Source organism: Phyllobates terribilis, unplaced genomic scaffold (assembly GCF_046119375.1).
Source record: "Phyllobates terribilis strain yellow unplaced genomic scaffold, ASM4611937v1 Scaffold_1__5_contigs__length_1240528914, whole genome shotgun sequence".
Classification (NCBI taxonomy): Eukaryota; Metazoa; Chordata; class Amphibia; order Anura; family Dendrobatidae; genus Phyllobates; species Phyllobates terribilis.
In genome coordinates this window covers 711,835,677-711,855,617 of record NW_027362761.1, presented here as the reverse complement: position 1 = coordinate 711,855,617, position 19,941 = coordinate 711,835,677, and the positions used below count along the sequence as shown (strand labels likewise).

The window sequence follows — 19,941 nt, the reverse complement described above, 5'->3', positions numbered from 1 at the left end:
GTATAGAGGGAGTTTGCAGTATCTCGTCGCTTGGAAGGGTTTCTGACCCGAGGATAACTCATGGGTGAGGGCGGATGATGTTTCTGCTTCCAGACTTGTCAGAGCGTTTCACAAGAGGTTTCCTGATAAGCCTGGGCCTAGGGGATCCGGAGGATCCTCATAGAAGAGGGGGTACTGTTAGAACTCTCCTGTTAGGTTTTTTGTATCTTGCTGGTCACATGACCTTTTTTGCCTATTTAATCCTGCTCCGCCCTCCTGGCCTTGCTGGACTTCATTGTAATTTCTACTCTTAAGCTAGCCTGGTGCTTTGTTACCTTTCTCAGTCAGTTTAGCTAGGTCTTCGGACCTTTATGTTCTATGTTGTGTGTTTGTCTTTTACTGCTACAATCTCTGCTAGGAGGTGTCCAACTTTATCCCAGTCCCTAGTTCTTGTAGGGATCCCTCCCTTGCATCTATAGGTCTTCGTACAGACTAGCCGAGGACTTTAGCGGGTCTGATCGCAGGATCAGGTTCCCCGTTACATCGTAGGGATCTAGCTTAGTTCTATTGTAGGGACAGATCTCCTTTCTTTCCTTAGTGCTTGTAGCAGATCATAACAATTACACTGCTAAAATGATTGATTAATGACAGTCTCTTTATTTTCAGTGCAGCTTGTGGCCCAGCACAGGTGGCTCCATGAAGTAATGTTATTTCAACACCTGATGTCCCCTGTGTGATCCAGATCTGCGTCAGCTTACAGGAATAAAGTAGCCTGAGTATTGCCATAAAAAGTGGCAGAGCATGGATCTGATGTCTCTCTGCTCTTTTTACCAGTATCCGCATTCTGTTAATAATTATGCAGGCCAATGCAGGCCAACTGACACATTTTTCATTTGCCAGAATTGCCAGAAGGGCAGTCCGGCCTTTGCTGTCATTTAGGAATAATGCACACAGATCAAGTGATTGCTGGGCAGTATTAACCGGGTCTGTGAGTGTGCAGTATGTATTGGGCTTGGGGGTTTTATTTTGCCTATACCATATGCTTGGTCCTATACTCTAGGCTTTTATTCTGTTACCAGTTTTATACAATTAGCCTCATGGAGTCTGGCACATCACTATAAAATATATGCAATAAGCACTCTAGATCCTATCCATTATCAGTTTGTGCCAGATTTCTGGATTAAAACCTTTGAAATGTCATGAAAGTTTTAAGCTCAACATAGTTGTGCAAAAATGTCATGACTTTTGACATTTTTAGGCCAACTCTGGCCAGCTCCAACTTTTTTGGGGTAGCTTAGTGGGGAAGGAGTATGACGACAAATTCACCATAATTTACTCCATGAAAATGATTTAAATTACAACCGAAATGTCAAATGTGAAGAAAACAATAATGCAATGATTTGGAAATCTCTTCTAGCCGTATTATATTCACAACAGAACATAGAACACAGATTAGAAGATGAAAGGACATTTTCCACTTTCAATTGGAAAAATTACCTCATTTAGAAATTGATGAAAAAAACATATCTCGAAAAAGTTTGGACATGGCCATGTCTACCTTTGTGTAGCATCCCCTCTTCTTATCACAACAGTTAGTAAACGTCTGGGAAGTGAGGAGACCAATTGCTGGAGTTTTGGGAGAGGAATGTTGTCCTTTTCGGGTCTGATGTAGGATTCTAGCTGCTACAGGTGTGTCTACATGCCAATTTCCTAATACAATGCCTCCATGATACTCTTTTTGTGCATGCTGTTTATGTGTGTTTTCTCACGGATTACGTTATGGACTGGATTATCCTGAGGACTCGCTTATGGGACTGTCTTAAAAAGAATCTGCCACCAGGTTTTTGCTACCTCATCTGAGAGCAGCACAATGTAGGGAAAGAGACCTTGATTTCTGCGATGTATCACTTCATTTGCTGTGTGCAGCAGTTGTGATACAATCAGAGTTTTCTTTGCTGTAGATGTAGCAATGCTCAGAAAGCTAACCCCATCCACACCACAGCTTCCTATGTACATTGTAAATTGACAGTAAGCTGCTAATCAGTGTTGCAGACTTTGGACCAGGACATAGTCTGGCAGTGATAATTTCCTGTTGATAAAACACTTATTGTATTGAAACAACAGCACACAGCCTAATAAGTGACACATCGCTGAAATCAGTCTCAGCCCCTACTTCATTCTGCCCCCAGATTATACAGCAAAAACTTGCTGGCAGATTCAATTATAGACGAAACATATAGCAAGTATTTGCATTATATTGATGTGCACTCCGTAAATTGCTACTATTATTGTCTATGCTATTTTATTAGATCTAAAGTAAAAATAATAGCACTGTTTGAAAAATATTCTATGGGTCTGGGTTTCTTTTTCAAATTTTTTTCTGCATTTACAGGATTCTATCTGCTCAACAGTCTTGGGTGTTCTTTGTCGGGTTTTTCTTTTTCATAAGACACCAAAAGTTTTCTATTGGTGAAAGGTGTGGACTGCAAGTGGCCAGTTCATCACCCAAAGTCTTCTTCTGTGAAGCCATGCTGTTGTCATGGATGCAGTATGTGGTTTGCCATTGTCTTTCTGAAACATAAAAGGCCTTTCCTGAAACAGACGTCGTCTGGATGGGAGCATAAATTGTTTTATGTTGTGTAAGCTGCCCATGCCATAGGCGCTAATGCAACTCCATGCCACCAGAGATGCAGGCTTTTGTATTGTGCGCTGATAACAAACTGGATGGTTCCTCTCCTCTTGAGCCTGCAGGACACAGTATCAGTGGTTTCCATAAAGAATTGCAAATTTTGATTCATCTGACCACAGAACAGTTTTCCATTTTGCCTCAGTCCATTATAAATGAGCTTTGGCCCAGAGAAGACGGCAACATTTCTGGATTGTGTTGATATATTGCTCCTTCTTTGTATGATGGAGCTTTTACTTGCACTCGTGGAATGTATGGTGAACTGTGTTCATAGACAATGATTTCTGGAAGTATTCTCAAGCCCATGTAGTGATTTGCAACATCAGTTTGTATAATAGAATATAATAACAAAAAGAGAGCTGGACAGACATAAACAGACATTTGCTGCTGCTTTCTAATAAGTATTTATCTCACCCCAGTCCTGGATTCACAGCTACACTGCTTAGTACTGCTATATAATGTCCTCCATGTTGCTGCATCTGATTATGTTTTACATAGACACAGAAGAGCAGGAATCTCTCATGTCTCTGTGTGTTGTGTAGAAGACATCATGGCTACTAGCTATTAGCTCAGAGACAACAACAGAGTCTGCAGATGGGGAGACTGGTGAAAAATGCTGTGTGCAACTTATTTAAGGTCCAGAAATAGAGTTATTCTTCATGTACATACACGGACAGCTTATTAAAACAGTCACCTGAAATGACAGGCATGTTAAATAAACTAAAATTGATTTATTGACACTCTTATTTTATGGCAAGGGAAGATGTTTTTATGTATAAAACTAGAGGTATCATAAAACGAACACTTGATCCCCAAGGAACGCTTTGAGCAGGCCTTGTACACGTATTTACTTTCTTAGTTCCTTTTACTTAATATAACACAAAATCAGAGACCAACAATATTTCAAGTTTACATTTTTGGCTTGACTTGGAGGTTGACCTCAGCTTTGTAAATCAATTTACGAACAGACATACTGTATAACATGCAGTACCTTTAATTAAACTTCTAATAAAAAAGAATACAAAATTATCTGGACCTGAATATCAGCAAACTAAAACAATCCCACAACAGCTCCCTGCTCAGTCAACACTCCTCCAATCATTTGTGATGCCCATATCAGTCAAAATTGGCTTGAGAGGGGAGAAGATGTTTTGCATTGAATGCTTTACTTCCTGGCACCAAAATCATATAACAAAGTTTTTAACATCTACTACAACCTACCCCTTATTTTGGAGGGAAACATTTTAAGTCTGGGCCCTATACCACCAGTTAAACACCCCTTAGATGACAAATATTAAACACGTATTTAAAAACAATGGATATGAAAACACCTTCATGTTGTCTAAAATGAGTTATACAAATAAGTTTAATCATCAGTAGAAGACCATAAAATGCACCTCCCGCTAATCCCTTATATACTGTAATATACAGATAGGCCTGCTTAACTTTAGTCCCAGCAGGTCTAATGACCCAAACCTATAGTGTCATATAACGCTCATGTGAAACTGACCTTGATGAAGACTGAACATGGGAATGCTGTTGTTCGATTGGAGGAGACTGAGGAGCAGATTTAGTCTTGTGCCCCTCCATCAGCGACCATTTTGAGAACAATGTGCATTCTGTGAGGACGGCAGCACTAACAAGCAGACAGGGCTTCACAAGGTTAGAAAACCTGAAATTGGTATGTTACACAAAATCATGTCCACAATGCATTTGTTAAAATAAAGATAAAGTTGTCAAACCCTTTTAAAGCCCTGCTCACATTATGGGCCTGATCCATGAAGGTGTTTTCGACAGTTTCATGGCATAAAACGCCTTCAAATGCTGCAAAGTTTTGGATTTTTTTATGGCGTTTTCACGTGCCTCATAGAATAAATGTTACTCCATTTCCTGACTGGAATAACATTTCTAGCAGAGAAGCATTGAGGAGCACCCAGTTGAAAAGTGCGCCTAATTCATTAAGTGGCATGCACAATGGCAGTCTTAATGAATCAGGCCCTATGTGTCACAGGTGCACTGTTTGTGGAATATGAAAAAGGAACTACTGGAACAAAGATATAGACAATAAAATTATTCCATATAATTGAATTTTTATTAGGGACACCAAGACATGAAAAGACTGATTAAAAAACAAAATGATATAGACTACAATAAATTAAAAAGCAAACAGGACAACATACACAGCATAATGGCAGTATAAGTAAGGTGCAAGTGCTTGGTAAAGTGGAGTAATTTAAATCTTTAATAGCAATAGTACTATTGAATAGTCATAGCAATAGTGGATATATATAAGGATATATAAAGTGCAGTGCACATAAATAATCCACCCGTACTATAAAGTGCAGTGAATTAAGGATGATAATCATGCATAATAAATCATAATTAGGAGATAATCATAATCAGTGATTAGAAAGCCATTTAAATACCAAGCTCCCCATTGTACACATAAGGAAAGTTACCAACCTGAATTCATATTGTGCATGCTGTCACTGCTACCTCACACTCACACTGCTACCTCACACACTGCTATCTAACACTCACACTGCTACCTCACACTCACACTGCTACCTCACACTCACACTGCTACCTCACACACTGCTATCTAACATTCACACTGCTACCTCACACTCACACTGCTACCTCACACACTGCTATCTAACACTCACACTGCTACCTCACACACTGCTATCTAACATTCACACTGCTACCTCACACTCACACTGCTACCTCACACACTGCTCACACTCACACTACTACCTCACACACACTATCTCACACTCACACTGCTACCTCACACACTGCTCACACTCACACTGCTACCTCACACTCACACTACTACCTCACACACTGCTCACACTCACACTACTACCTCACACACTGCTATCTCACACTCACACTCACACTGCTACCTCACGCTGTTATGTGTGATTATCATCCTTAATTCACTGCACTTTATAGTACGGGTGGATTATTTATGTGCACTGCACTTTATATATCCTTATATATATCCACTATTGCTATGACTATTCAATAGTACTATTGCTATTAAAGATTTAAATTACTCCACTTTACCAAGCACTTGCACCTTACTTATACTGCCATTATGCTGTGTATGTTGTCCTGTTTGCTTTTTAATTTATTGTAGTCGGTTTTATCATGTCTTATCATTTTGTTTTTTAATCAGTCTTTTCATGTCTTGCTGTCCCTAGTAAAAAATCAATTATATGGAATAATTTTATTGTCTATATCTTTGTTCCAGTAGTTCCTTTTTCATATTCTATGCTGTCTGCTTGAATTGTGCTTAGGACAACATATATCTATATCATGATATTTTGGAATTCAATTCCTTCTTTTTTTTAGGTTTAAAGCACTGTTTGTGGAAGCCTGGAAGCTGATAATAGGACTTCCAAAGACAGGTTTAGTGCAAAACACTCCGTTTATCAGATCCCAGTATTTGCCCTGGCCTTAACCCTCTAATGGCTGGACAGTGATCTGGACTTACACAGCTGGGGACACGGAGTCAACTGACCGGAGGAGCAAGCTGGCAGCAATTACGGTCATCACAAGCTGTCGATACCAAGAGGTCAAGTCAGCGACAAAATCAGAAAGCAAGTGAGTGGTCACAATAAAAACTGAGGTCAGAAAATGAGATAGACAAAGTAGCACAATAACATAAATGGATCAGAGCGATCAGGTCTAGCTAAACTAAATAACTGACAGCCAGAGACTGTCTTGAGAGCTGGAAAGGGACAGGGGCTAGTCAGAAGCAACAGGGAATTTGGGGTTAATGGACAAAAGAGAAGGTGGGCTGCATAGTCTATGTAAGCCACTGTATGCCTATAAAGCCAGATCCATTGCAGAAGGCTGACAACATTATATAGGCACAGTTTTAGACATATGGCTCATGTAAAACACAAATTCTATACTGTTCAAATGCTTTGGAGTGAGTCTCACTTGTAGACCAAATTAAAAAGTTTTGCCCGGAGCAGCCGGATAAAAGGTTTACAATAATTATGACTTGAACACATGAATTGCCTTTCTCATTACCTTTTGACTTTCAAACCAATTTTTTCAAATTCTGCTATCCTACTGACCACTAGTCATTCAGCTACAGACAGGGCTTGCTTTGCCACCATCACCACCTTTAAAGATCAGTTTAGTGATTAATACTTTACAGTTATTGTCGCATTGCCACTCCTTAAAGTGCAGTTTAAGACCTCTGCCAGAATATTTCAAGGTAAAAATATACCTAATTTTCTTTTATTGTATCAAATACCCGATGCCAGTATTGCTCATGAACCACACACGCCCAAATCAAATGGCCAAAATTAGCCCGAGAACTATAGCATCTTGGGCAACTGTCCATTGGCTTAATTTTAATTTTGGCCAAGGATACTTGGGTATAATACAACTTGTGAACTAAGTGAAAACTGGATAGTCCTGGTGGTCTGTTTAAATATGTTACACCAGAGTTCAGCTATTAAGTGTCCTATCTTTGTTGCCAATTTCATCTGACTATTAAAAGTGACTTTATCTGTGTAAGCTTTTATTAGAAACCTATAAATGTGTAGAAAGTCCGCTGTACACATGAGATAGCTGTCGAACAAACATACTTCGGCCGATTATTCAACTTGGCAGCCATCTTGGCCGGCCCTTCCATACATATACAGTGGTGTATGCCACCTTCCTGATTTCTTATTCTTTTGCATATTTGTCACACTTAAATGTTTCAGATCACAAAACAAATTTAAATAATTGGCAAAGATAACACAGGTAAACAAAAAATGCAGTTTTTAAATGAAGGCCTTTTATTGCAGTTTTATTAAAGGAAAAAGAAATCCAAACCTACAGGTCCCTGTGTGAAAAAGTGATAGCGCCCCCCCCCCCCCGCTTAAAACATAAATTAACCGTGGTTTATCACATCTTTGGGAAGCTGAGTTCAATGTTCCTAGCTACACACAGGCCTGATTATTGCCACACCTGTTCTCAATCAAGAAATCACTTAAATAGGACCTGCCTGACAAAGTGAAGTAGACTAAAATATCCTCAAAAGCTAGACATCATGCTGTGATCCAAAGAAATTCAGGAACAAATGAGAAACAAAGTAGTTGAGATCTATCAGTCTGGAAAAGGTTATAAAGCCATTTCTAAAGCTTTGGGACTCCAGAGAACCACAGTAGAGACATTATCCTCAAATGGTGAAAAAATGGAGCAGCGGTGAACCTTCCCAGGAGTGGCCAGCCAACCAAAATTACCCCAAGAGCACAGCAACTACACATCCAAGAGGTTGCAAAAGACCCCACAACAACATCCAAAGAACTGAAGGCCTCACTTGCTACAGTTAAGATCATTGTTGTCAGTTAAGTTCATGACTCCACCATAAGAAAGAGACTGGGCAAAAATGACATGCATTTCAGATTTCCAAGACGAAAACCACTGCTGAGCAAAAAGAAAATAAAGGCTCATCTCAGTTTTTCCAGAAAACATCTTGATGATTGCCAAGACTTTTGGGAGAATACTCTAGGGACTGACAAAAGTTGAACTTTTTGGAAGAGGTATGTCCCATTACATCTGGCGGAGAAGTAACACAGCATTTCAGAAAAGGAACATTATACCAACAGTAAAATATGGTGGTGGTAGTGTGATGGTCTGGGGCTGTTTTGCTGCTTCAGGACCTGGAAGACTTGCTGTGGTAAATGGAACCATGAATTCTGCTGTCTACCAAAAAATCCTGAAGGAGAATGTCCAGCCATCTGTTCATGACCTCAAGCTGAAGCGCACTTGGGTTTTGCAGCAGGACAATGATCCAAAACACACCAGCAAGTACACCTCTGAATGGCTTAAGAAAAACAAAATTAAGGCTTTGGAATGGCCTAGTCAAAGTCCTGACCTTAATCATATTGAGATGCTGTGTAGTGATGATCGAGCATGTTCTGTTAACCCTTTCGGCAGGCATACTCGGGTGCTCACCGAGTATCTTCAGCGTGCTAAACCTATTCCTCACATGTATTAAAGCTGTCAAACAGTCGCAAATCATGCGCACGGAGTGACTCAAACATAACATCCGAGCACGCCATAGATACCCAGAAAACACCCGAGCATGCTCGTAAATCTCAAGTAACGAACATGCTCGCTGATCATTAATGCTGTGGCATGACCTTAAAAAGGCGGTTCATGCTCAGAAACCCTCCAATGTGGCTGAATTACAACAATTTTGCAAAGATAAGTGGGCCAAAATTCCTCCAGAGCGTTGTAAAAGACTTATTGCCAGTTATCGCAAACGCTTGATTGCAGTTATTGCTGCTAAGGGTGGCCCAGCCAGTTATTAGGTTTAGGGGGCAATCACTTTTTCACGCAGGGTCCTGTAGGTTTGGATTTCTTTTTTCATTAATAATAAAGACCTTCATTTAAAAACTGCATTTTGTGTTTACTTGTGTTATCTTTGTCTAATATTTAAATTTGTTTTGTGATCTGAAACATTTAAATGTGACAAATATTCAAAAGAATAAGAAATCAGGAAGGAGACAAACACTTTTTCACACCACAGTACATTTGGCTGAACTAGCGCTCCTGTTTTCTCTATCAAAGTATCAAAGGGGCCATCTTCTCTCAGGAATAAAAGGATCAACAGTCCTAAATTGGATATACCAGATCCTTAACTTCCTCGACAATCAATTCTCTGTAGACTTTAGGCAGAACCTGTTAGTATCGTCTGGTTCAGTCAACATTAGTCTAATATGTTTGGGAGGCTTATGAGTCTTTTACTCTTTATTGTGGGAGTCCTTCAATTGTTCCCAAGAATAAAATTTACCAGTACTAAACAAATGAGACACCAACACAACATTTTCACATCTCCAGAATGTTTGGTCCAGGATTGAAAGAATTTCCAAGTTTTGTCTCATAAGCAGGTAAAACTCAGAGGACCTCGAATATTAAGAAACTTCTTCCAACACTTCCAGCTTTTATTAAGAGCATTACAACTAGGAAGCCCTCCCCTACTAAGTTGACTCACTATCTGTATTTAATAGTTTATATTCCACTGGACAAAGTGTCCTTCAAAATGCATTACTCTGCCAAAATGCAAAAAGCAGTGTATACATGGAGTCAAACCAAACTCCTCACTCGTTGCCATAGTAACTGTATCACTCCAGCAACATCACAACTTTATAACAATTTGTGTTGTCAAAGAAACAGAAAGCCCTCTTTTATGACTTTTAATAAAGATGCTACCAGCTATATCTCCAATGCTGGGTTCTCATTGAACACAGCGACAGTCGTGTACAAATTTCTACAGTGTGATTGTGTAGGCCAACTATCAATCTTAAAGATAAAACCAAAAAGCACTGAACTGATGCAAAATATTCAATTGTTTCCCAATGAGAAAATACTATAGTTCCGCATCTTCTACAAACCATGGAAAGCATATGTGGCGCCCAGCTGCGCTTGGTACCACAGATCCTAGAGGGGTGCATAGAAGGATTTCTCCACATGAGGCCCTCATAAGCATTCACACACCTCCACCTTCCACCTCAGACCACCAGAGGGAGCCCATTAGGGGTATAAAAAGGGAAGGTGGAGCTAGGCAGTCAGTTCCTCTGGAGAGTTCCTAGCCTGCTAGAGTACAGAGCAGCTAGGGAGTTCCTGCTCAGACACAGAAGGAGTCAGTGCAGTCGAGCCAGAGCCTAGCAGTTCCTGCAGAAAGAGTTCAGTACAGTCTGTAGAGTGAGTCCAGACTAGAACTCACAGAGCTCAGGATAGAGACCTAGGAGTGTGCCGACACTCTGAGAGCGGCGAAGAAGAGCAGCGTCCCCGCTGCAGTGTGTGTAGCATAGTGAGGGCCCGAGCGGGGCCGAAGGCGAGTGGAAAGTGAGTAACATAGGGGGCAGAGGAGCTTAACCAGCTCACCCCGAAAGCATATACCGGACACCAGGTCCGAGTCTACGTGGATCTTCATGACCAGTAGAAAACAACCGAAACCCCTGGCGAACTACATGTCCAAGGATCACCAAAAGCTGATACGTACCATGGTCAGGAATCACGGAGACCTCAAAGCATAGGGAGAGTGATCTCCAACAGAAGGCCCTATCACCAAGTCAGCAGGTGCAGAACAGAACCAAGTTAGGCCTAGCTCTAGGCAGGTCAGAAACTTACTACAGAGAGGCAAGAAAAAGGAGGCCCTACACCCACTCACTGGGTAGGATCCTGATATGCACCCTTCACCCTACAGTGCTCCGGGATGTGCCTGAATTTCCATCAGTAAAAGGTACTGAAGTGACTTTCGTGTGTGCTCCTATTCTTGCTCTGACCCGGCTGGGTCCCCTCTGTCCTGCACCCACCCCTCTTACGCTGCCCTGAGGCCCTGCTCCACCTGTGGGGAGCGATACCATCTAAGCTGTCACAACACCGGCCTCAGTGGACTGCTGCAGCGCTGGTGATCCTCACCAGACACCACAGGTGGCGTCACGAACATTTACAAACCTATTATCCCAATATACTTTCCCCTATTTTCAGTTGTACGCCCTGGGCCACAGACCGGGCCAGCCACCGTGATATCCCCCAAGCATCTGAGGGCCCGGCTGCCGGGTACCCCACGGCCCCAGGGGCGCGACACATACATAAATAAATTGCAGGTACTCCAATTGCCCTACAAAGATATATATAACACTCTGAGGTTTCCTAGGACTGTATACAACCCCTTTCAATCTGTTTAACACAAGCACAGCCAAAATGTGTCAAAGTGACCTCATCATAGAAACAGATGGTAATCCGGTAGTAACAAACAGCCCATTTAAAAACAGTGTGCTGACAGTTTTTCATGTTTTTCATTTTTTTTTTTTATAAAAAATGGTCCATAAGTTATCCTTCTTAGTCATTTGTGATCAGACAGACAATTATATGTAGAACACAGACTCAAACTGATGGTGCCTCTGTTAGAGGTACCATCATCCTGTTGTGACTGAGACAAGTGATGTACCTTACTTTCGATAATGCCCTCTACCTCTTTCGCACTATTACGCTTGCTGGATGCTAAGGAGGCCAATTGTGGCAAACTACCTACCTGTTCTGCTTGGCACCAATCTCTGCTGGCTCAGAGTGGTCATGGACAGCTTCTGTAGCCGATTCTCTTTCTTCTGCAACCATCACATTGACAAAGCGGTGTCTTCTTTTCGCTCTGCTCTGTTGAGGGGCATCTCTGCTGATGTCATGCTGATTAACAGCTGACTCCCTGCTGCCGAACTGCTGGGAGCCAGCTATTAATCAGCATGTTGTCTGCAGTATCACCCCTTTCACAGAGCAGACTGAAAAAGGAAGAGCCGCTCTGTTGACGAGTGGTGAACTGAAGAGGTGAAATAACCGACTGAGCAGGCAGAGATTGTCCCCGTTAAGAACAGGCAGGTAATTAGCAACTACCTGTCTATTAGTTCTTCGCTCCATGCACAAAAATAATAGTAGACCTGGATAACCCCTTTACCAATTTAATCTTTGTATTATTGGTAGACTACTAGTGTCTGGAATATTTATCCAATGATTCAGGGCTCTCTCTTCCTGTCTCTATTCCTGAGCTGTCAGCTCTGACAAATTCTCACTATCTTAAATCACTCTAAAATGGCTGCTTCATTCCCTGCTTAGGCTTTTATACAGGCTATGATAGTCTCTCCTGATTGGCTGTGTTATACCATGTGATGTGATACCTAAATGCATTATAAAAAACTAATGTGATTGCTCCTGAAGTCATGTTAGCCTTTTATGACTGATGTAATTTTATGCAATGTGTTAAAAGGCAACAGAAATTTTTGTGGCCATTTACGCAAATTGAATTGCAAATCGTTCGAGTACGATCTGCAAATTTAATGAAACTCAACTCGAATTCAGATTGAATTGGTTTAACAATCTCTAATAATGATTAATTGCCACTTGTTTCATTTACTTTAATTATATGTACAGTACTCTTTAAAATTAATTGAAAGACATTGGTGCACACAGGTGCTCCACTGACTGTAACCCCCACCACCAAGTGTAACGAGCCTATCATTGTACAACCTGTAAACTCTGTTACTATTTTTGTACTTGTAATGTATACAACAAAATTTTCTTGCCTGACAAATCTCCAGATTTAAGGTTTTAAGGAAAATAGCCTTAACATTCATTCCTTTAAACTCTACTTATAAATACATTTGTATAAACCTAGGCTGAATATAGCGTGAGTTGATCAACTGCACACTTTGGGTGGTCAGCAGAAAAATAATTATAGAAATTCTCCTCCAATTATCTAATGCTTCTCAGGACTACACTAAATTCCTGATTAATGTCCTGAAAAGGAAATAAAGTACAACAATTTTGAAGTCAGCACGTTTTCTATGTCATGTAGAGAAATGTTCTTACTGCAAGACTTAACAGACAAATTCCGATAGTGCGTGTATTTCAATCTCTGGAGTTCATCTTAAGAGTGTGTCACAAATGGTATAAAGTGTGCCGCCTCAAGGTGGTCTATGTTAAGAGGTTTTGATTACATTTTGAGCTCATCTCACATATGCCTGCTTCTCCAAATATCCTTGCACCAACACCAATTACTGGTTAGTCTCCTTTAAACCACATTAAAACCAGAAGGGGTTATTTGCCATTAGCCAATTACTAAAAGAATGGGATTTGGGAATATGGCTTGGGCCCCCATGTTTGTGCACCTCTTCGATAAGCATGGAACTTCTAGTTACAGTTTAGTCATCATCAGTCCTTTTATTATGAAAGTATAATGGCGCGGGGGAACAGCGGTGCGGTTGGCAAGGCATGTGCCTCAATCATTATGGGGATGGCAACAAGCTTCTCTGTCAGCAAATTTAGATACAATTTAGATATAGGACTAGAGTACTAAATGTAATCTTCTCAATGGCAGGACTTTGTAGTGGAGCTACATTTATGTATGTCTTCTCTAGCATTATTCTTTCTGCAATTCGGGATAACAAAATCCTTATTAATAAAATACTTATCAAATACTTTGCTAATTTTTGGAACTGTACATTACATTAATTTGCCTGTGAGTAGCGTCCATCACAGTCTAAGGCCTCATTCAGTCATTTGTGTTTCATGTACATGTTCTATCCGTGATTGTCACAAATAGAACTCAAACCAATTATAGTCTATGGGACTGTTCACATGTCCATGCATTTTTTGCGGACTGTGTGTCGTTGCAAAAATCATAGAGATATGTTAATTTTTGTTTCCGGCATATGAAAAGTACTAATGAAAAGTACTAATACAAGTCTATGGGTCCATGAAAAAAACACAGACAGCACATGTATGGCATCGGTGTGCTGTCCGAGATTAACATTGCAAAGAATAGTAGAAGATTTATAATTTATTTCTTTATCCATAAATGAAAAGCACTGATGACATACTAACCAAACACTGAAGACACACTGACCAAACACTGAAGCCACACTGATCCAAAACATTGAAGACCAAAACGCTGATGACACACTGACCAAACACTGATGACACACTGACCAAACACTGATGACACACTGACCAAACGCTGATGACACACTGACCAAACACTGATAATACACTGACCAAATACTGATGACACACTGATCCAATATACTGAAGACACACTGACCAAACACTGATAATACACTGACCAAATACTGATGACACACTGATCCAATATACTGAAGACACACTGACCAAACACTGATAATACGCTGACCAAACACTAATAATTCACTGACCAAACACTGAAGACACACTGATCCAAAACACTGAAGACAAATTGACCCAACACTGAAGCTACACTGATCCAAAACACTGAAGACAAATTGACCAAACACTGATGACACACTGACCAAACACTGATAATACACTAACCAAATACTGATGACACACTGATCCAATATACTGAAGACACACTGACCAAACACTGAAGACACACTGACCAAACAATAATGGCACGGTGATCCAAAACACTGAAGACACACTGACCAAACACTGAAGACACGCTGACCAAACACTGAAGACATGCTGTCCAAACACTGACCAAATGTTGACCAAACACTGAAGACACACTGACCAAACAATAATGGCATGGTGATCCAAAACACTGAAGACACACTGACCAAACACTGAAGACACGCTGACCAAACACTGAAGACATGCTGTCCAAACACTGACCAAATGCTGATGACACACTGACCAAACACTGATGACACACTGACCAAACACTGAAGCCACACTGATCCAAAACACTGAAGACAAATTGACCAAACACTGATGACACACTGACCAAACACTGATAATACACTAACCAAATACTGATGACACACTGATCCAATATACTGAAGACACATTGACCAAACACTGAAGACACACTGACCAAACACTGAAGACACGCTGACCAAACACTGAAGACATGCTGTCCAAACACTGACCAAATACTCAGGCACTTGGATCCCAAACACTGATGAGACTCGTACCATATTTTTTGCATATGTGAAAAACACTGATGTCTGAATGAAGTGTAAGAGAAATGAATGGCAGTTTCACCATTAACATCCTTCTAAAGGTTCATTCACATGTCAATTTGCCTATGAGTACTATCTGTGTTTTTCACGAATAGAACTATTATTATCTATGGTATAGTACCTATTATAATCTATGGGACTCACAGTCTCGAATCAAACTTGCCAATGCAAATCTATGGGCCTGTGAAAAAAAAATGGACAATGCTTGGATGCCATCCACATAGTCTCCTTTTTACAGTCTATTTAATATGAGCAGTTTGAAAAAGACCACAAGCACACATTGAGTATTCGGTCAGTATTTTTTCTCAGGAGTGGGAGCCAAAACCAGGTGAGGAACAATCAGAGAAAAGGTATAATAGAAACACGTCACCAATTCTGCATTTATCACCCACTCCTGATTGTGGCTCCCACTCTGATGATATGCTGATCAAAAACCCTGATGAGACTCGGACAGATTTTCTTAAACAAGAAAATCCCTGACGTCTGAATGAGCTCTTCGTGGAATATTAGGAATGCTTAGGAAAGCATGAGTGGATTAAGGGTAAAGATTACAGGCTTCCTCCTGAAAGAGATACATATTCAATTTGGAAACTACTGAATGACTTTTACATGGTCTTCTGTCCGGCGGGACCCTCCAACAGATTGCCAAAACAGGTGCGGATTGTTCTTACTTTCACATGAGTTGGGAATATAGATCAGGATATGAAAACCCAAACACTTTCTAATGCAATTGCCACACATTTTGTGAAAGGTAAAGATGTCTCACTTTCTCTAATACATGGTGACATCTGATAAAATCAGAGCGCTCAGAAGATGTACTGGCTTTCTGTGCAATCTCCTTTCCCATATATCCAGGGCAGCGCAGTGTGCTTGCATCCTATCTACTGAGCTGTGACCGCACGACCAGATTATCAAGAGAAAGCTAGCTTTCCATTGCGTGTGTCCTCCATTCTACAGATTATCACAATGAATGCAATATGTGCCGGCCTACTATCTAATGTAAAGCACTTATCAAGCGGCACATTGTCAGAATCGCACAGCTCTGAAATTCCGTTCAGCCATGTTGGCACTTTGCTGTTATCAGACGTTGGTGAAGCATGACAAGGAGGTCTTGTCCCGTACCTCATTTGTATGAACGTCCTACCAATGGTTATGCCATTCTCGCACCGTTAAGACCCACTTGATATTTTAATATCTAAGAATAGTCCTGTTTGTATGAAAAAAGAGGCTACTTTATTCATAACTCGAATGGCTGGTTCACTTGTAGGGGATTTTCTTTCAGCAAAATAAAAAAGATTTTTAAAATCATATTTTCACGGTGCATTTTTTCCTTGCGTTTTTTGAGAAGAGGCGACATTTTTAGGGAGCCGCAGCATTTTTCCTGCTTCAATTAAATGCATTAAAAAAACATCAAAATCTTGCAGCATTTTTTCCTGCCAACACTGCCATTGTTCATGAAGAGAAAAATGCTCCAAAACACTGTACTGTATAAACATGCCCTAATAGGAAAATATAATGCAGGCAAGATGTCTCTATGAATTAGGTAACTTCCTGAAATATTGGTAATCAGCAATGATGGACACAAAGGCTTTCAAATCAGTCATTCGTTTCCATCTACGTATTTTATTAAATTGTTTTAATAATCACATTTTTTTTCAATGTAGTATATTTTAATCTGGTCTATTTATTTGAGTAATCACAGTATATTAGCAGTTGTGTATGGTGATTGTGGACTTCAGCTAACTATAGCCTATATCCCTCCGAAACATGTGCTAGGATGAGATTCAGACAGATTTTGTTAGAGTGGAATTTACATTGACTGTCTATTGAGCTTGTCATGTTCTCTTTAACCCTTTGATTTCCACTGTGCATGGTACGAAGCCTTTGACAACTATTGTGCTCTACTTATGAGCCATATAGCTTTAGTTCTAAAGTCTTGAAGCCACTTTCCCACATTCAGTATTTGGTCAGTATGTTCTAAAGTCTTGAAGCCACTTTCCCACGTTCAGTATTTGATCAGTATTTTCCATCAGCATTTGTAAGCAAAAATCAGCAGTGGTACAATCAGAAGAAAAGTATAATAGAAATGCGTCACCACTTCTGGATTTATCACCCACTCCTGGTTTTGGCTTACAAATACTGATGTAAATACTGACTCAATACTGAACATGTGAATGTAGTGAGACTGAAAAAAACCCTGTGTTTTATTCAATAAAGCAAAATATTGATGATTTGAAATAAAATAAAATTGGAGTATTTTGTAGTTTATAGTGATGTGGATTAAAAATGATCTCACATAAATTATAAAGTAGATAATGTCTTCTTTTCATGAATATTGTTCGATTTACTCTGAATCAGGTGTAACCAGTTTAATGTGCAAATGTTGCATTAAAAGCCTGGATCACCTGACACTGTAATCCATAAGGGATTAGATTGCCCTGTGATACTGTGTTATACTGCTTTAAATCCTTTAAAAAAAATCCATGGATAGTCACTCGCAATTTAAAAAAAGACTAATAAATGACTTAACTAATTCTTATTGACAAGCTATCTGCCGAGCTGAATTCCGAATCCTGTTGAGATCTTCTGTTGCACCTCCTGCTGATGATACTCTGACACATTCATCAAGACTCTGGTACCAAGAAAACTACAGCATTTACATTTCAGTCTTAAAAGCTTGTAAATTAATCCATTCTACTCAAGAACGAGGATTTTAGTCTTAATGTTCAGTTCTCATCAAAATGTACACTTGGATGCAAATGTTTCACTTTTAGGAGAAATTCCTTAAATAGTTTTATAGTATTTTGAACATCAAAAGAGAAAAGTCTGAGGCTGAGCTTATTACACCTACATGCTTTCTCAATTATAAGGCTTTGCGAGGCTGCTAAGAGAGGCACATATGAAGAGGAACACATGTTTCAAGAAGTACAATTGTGGTTTTATTCCTTTTTTCCTTACCTTTAGCCCGGACCATCCAGACTGCTAGTGAATATTGGGGTCTCCTGAAATCATATCAGATCCACTGTTGTAAGCACAAAGCCATAAAGATGGGTTCCCCTTGAATATGTCTGTGACTTCCATTGGGACAGTCAAAGAAGATGTTTTAAAGGTCACTTGGACACCACTAAGAGAGGCTGCAACATCTGGAAGGAACTGCCCAACCTCTCATGACAGCTTCTGAGTGGTCATCATGTCCCATGCTGGGTACAACTAAAACAGGGACTTTAGATTATTTCTAGTCAACGATTTCTTGAAAGCTCCTCGGAAATTCTGTTATACAGTGAAAAAAAAAAAGCCTTGTTAAGTCTTCTTGTAATTCCTTGTAAAATCCACTAAGTAGGGTTGTTGTAATTTCTCTCTCCAGCCCGTCTTTCCCATCCAAGAGCTGTCAGAAGTTATAGTCGCTTCATTATATAAGTGCAGCTAATTAACATACGTGTTTCTGGAGGCATGTCATGTGTCTAACATATTAAGCAACACTTCTTCCACTTAACCTGATCTGTCCTGCGAAAATAAATTGAAGATCTTGAACTCCTCCAAATATTAGGCACTGCTGCAAATACAAAAAGCCACAATCTTCTGATGAGCCCTGATATATTTCTTTCTCTAAGTAATTTTGCTTTATTGGAATGTGATTGGAGCTAAGAAAACTCCTCGGGATTGTCGGATTCTTGTGCTGTAGGATTAATTATTTTTAGCAGTAGTCTAATGTTTAATCTTCCTCCTTCTCTCAGCCACCCAGAACCTTGCTTGAAGGAGAAAATGAGTTTCTTTTGAAGGAAGGGCTTAAGGTGGGAGGGTGAGAGTGTGTCTATATAAGTGCAAGGTTTTGACTTTTTTTTTTCCCAACTTTAATCTTTCTTTTCTCACTAACTCCTCCTGCTGGCCAATATCAGGTTACAGAAAATATGACATTTAACCCCTGAGCCACTGATGTCTCCTGTAAGGCACTGAGTAGCACTGCACTTTAAATAGGAGAAGTTTATTAAAGCAGTCTATGCAGGATCAAAGTACAATAGTGACATTGACATGCCTAATGGATTGCAGAATTGAGTAATTATGGCTAATTGCACTCCTGGAGCAGCAATGTCATGAACTGTTGTTAAGAGGAATCTGTGCTTAAAGCTATTGCTTATTGATACTTTAGTTCATTCACTAAATGATATTGTAGGAGAAATCCATTCATAAAAGAATTAAGCCAAGTTAGTTCTATGTTTAGAGCATTGAAGGAAATGAATCCGTACTCAGTAACTTAAATCTCCTAGATTTAAAAAAGAAGAAGGATGTATTAATTATCCCATCATCTAATCGCTTGCTTTATCAGTGTTTCATTATGGCGACTAGGTATGAAGAGACATAATAATCATGTTAATATAATAACTGTCACAAAGATAATAATTACTGCAGTGTATACAATTTATTTTACAATTAATTATTGATCAGATCATTCCATAACATGTCCCATAGTATAATATATTAAAGGGAAATTTACAGAGCACATATGTTAGGGGTAAATATGACTAGTGAAATGTGTCAACATTCATCACAATATATAGATGATAGATAGATAAATACCTCGCTAAATTCCCTCCTTAAAATTACACTTTGACCACAAGGGTTAAACCTTGGGGTTAAGGCGTTGGCAGTATACCAGTTCCCTTTGGTATTTCTGTGCCAGTTCTCAGATAGGTCAGGCCTTGTTCTCACTCACCAGATGGGACTTGCCCTTTTCCACCTGCAGGGCATAGAGTTGTTACCACT

The 19,941-nt window shown here is 39.8% G+C and overlaps 1 protein-coding gene across 2 annotated transcripts in view; it reads right to left on the bottom strand.

The window, feature by feature from the left end:
- The window catches only part of LOC141273998 (neurturin-like), a 379,716-nt gene extending 360,715 nt beyond the window's left edge, over window positions 1-19,001 (bottom strand). For both annotated transcript variants that reach the window (XM_073686267.1, XM_073686266.1), the window contains exon 1: window positions 18,139-19,001. The gene's annotated coding sequence lies outside the window, so the exon portion shown is untranslated. The remainder of the gene's footprint in view (window positions 1-18,138) is intronic.
- Between the last annotated feature and the right edge of the window lie 940 nt (window positions 19,002-19,941).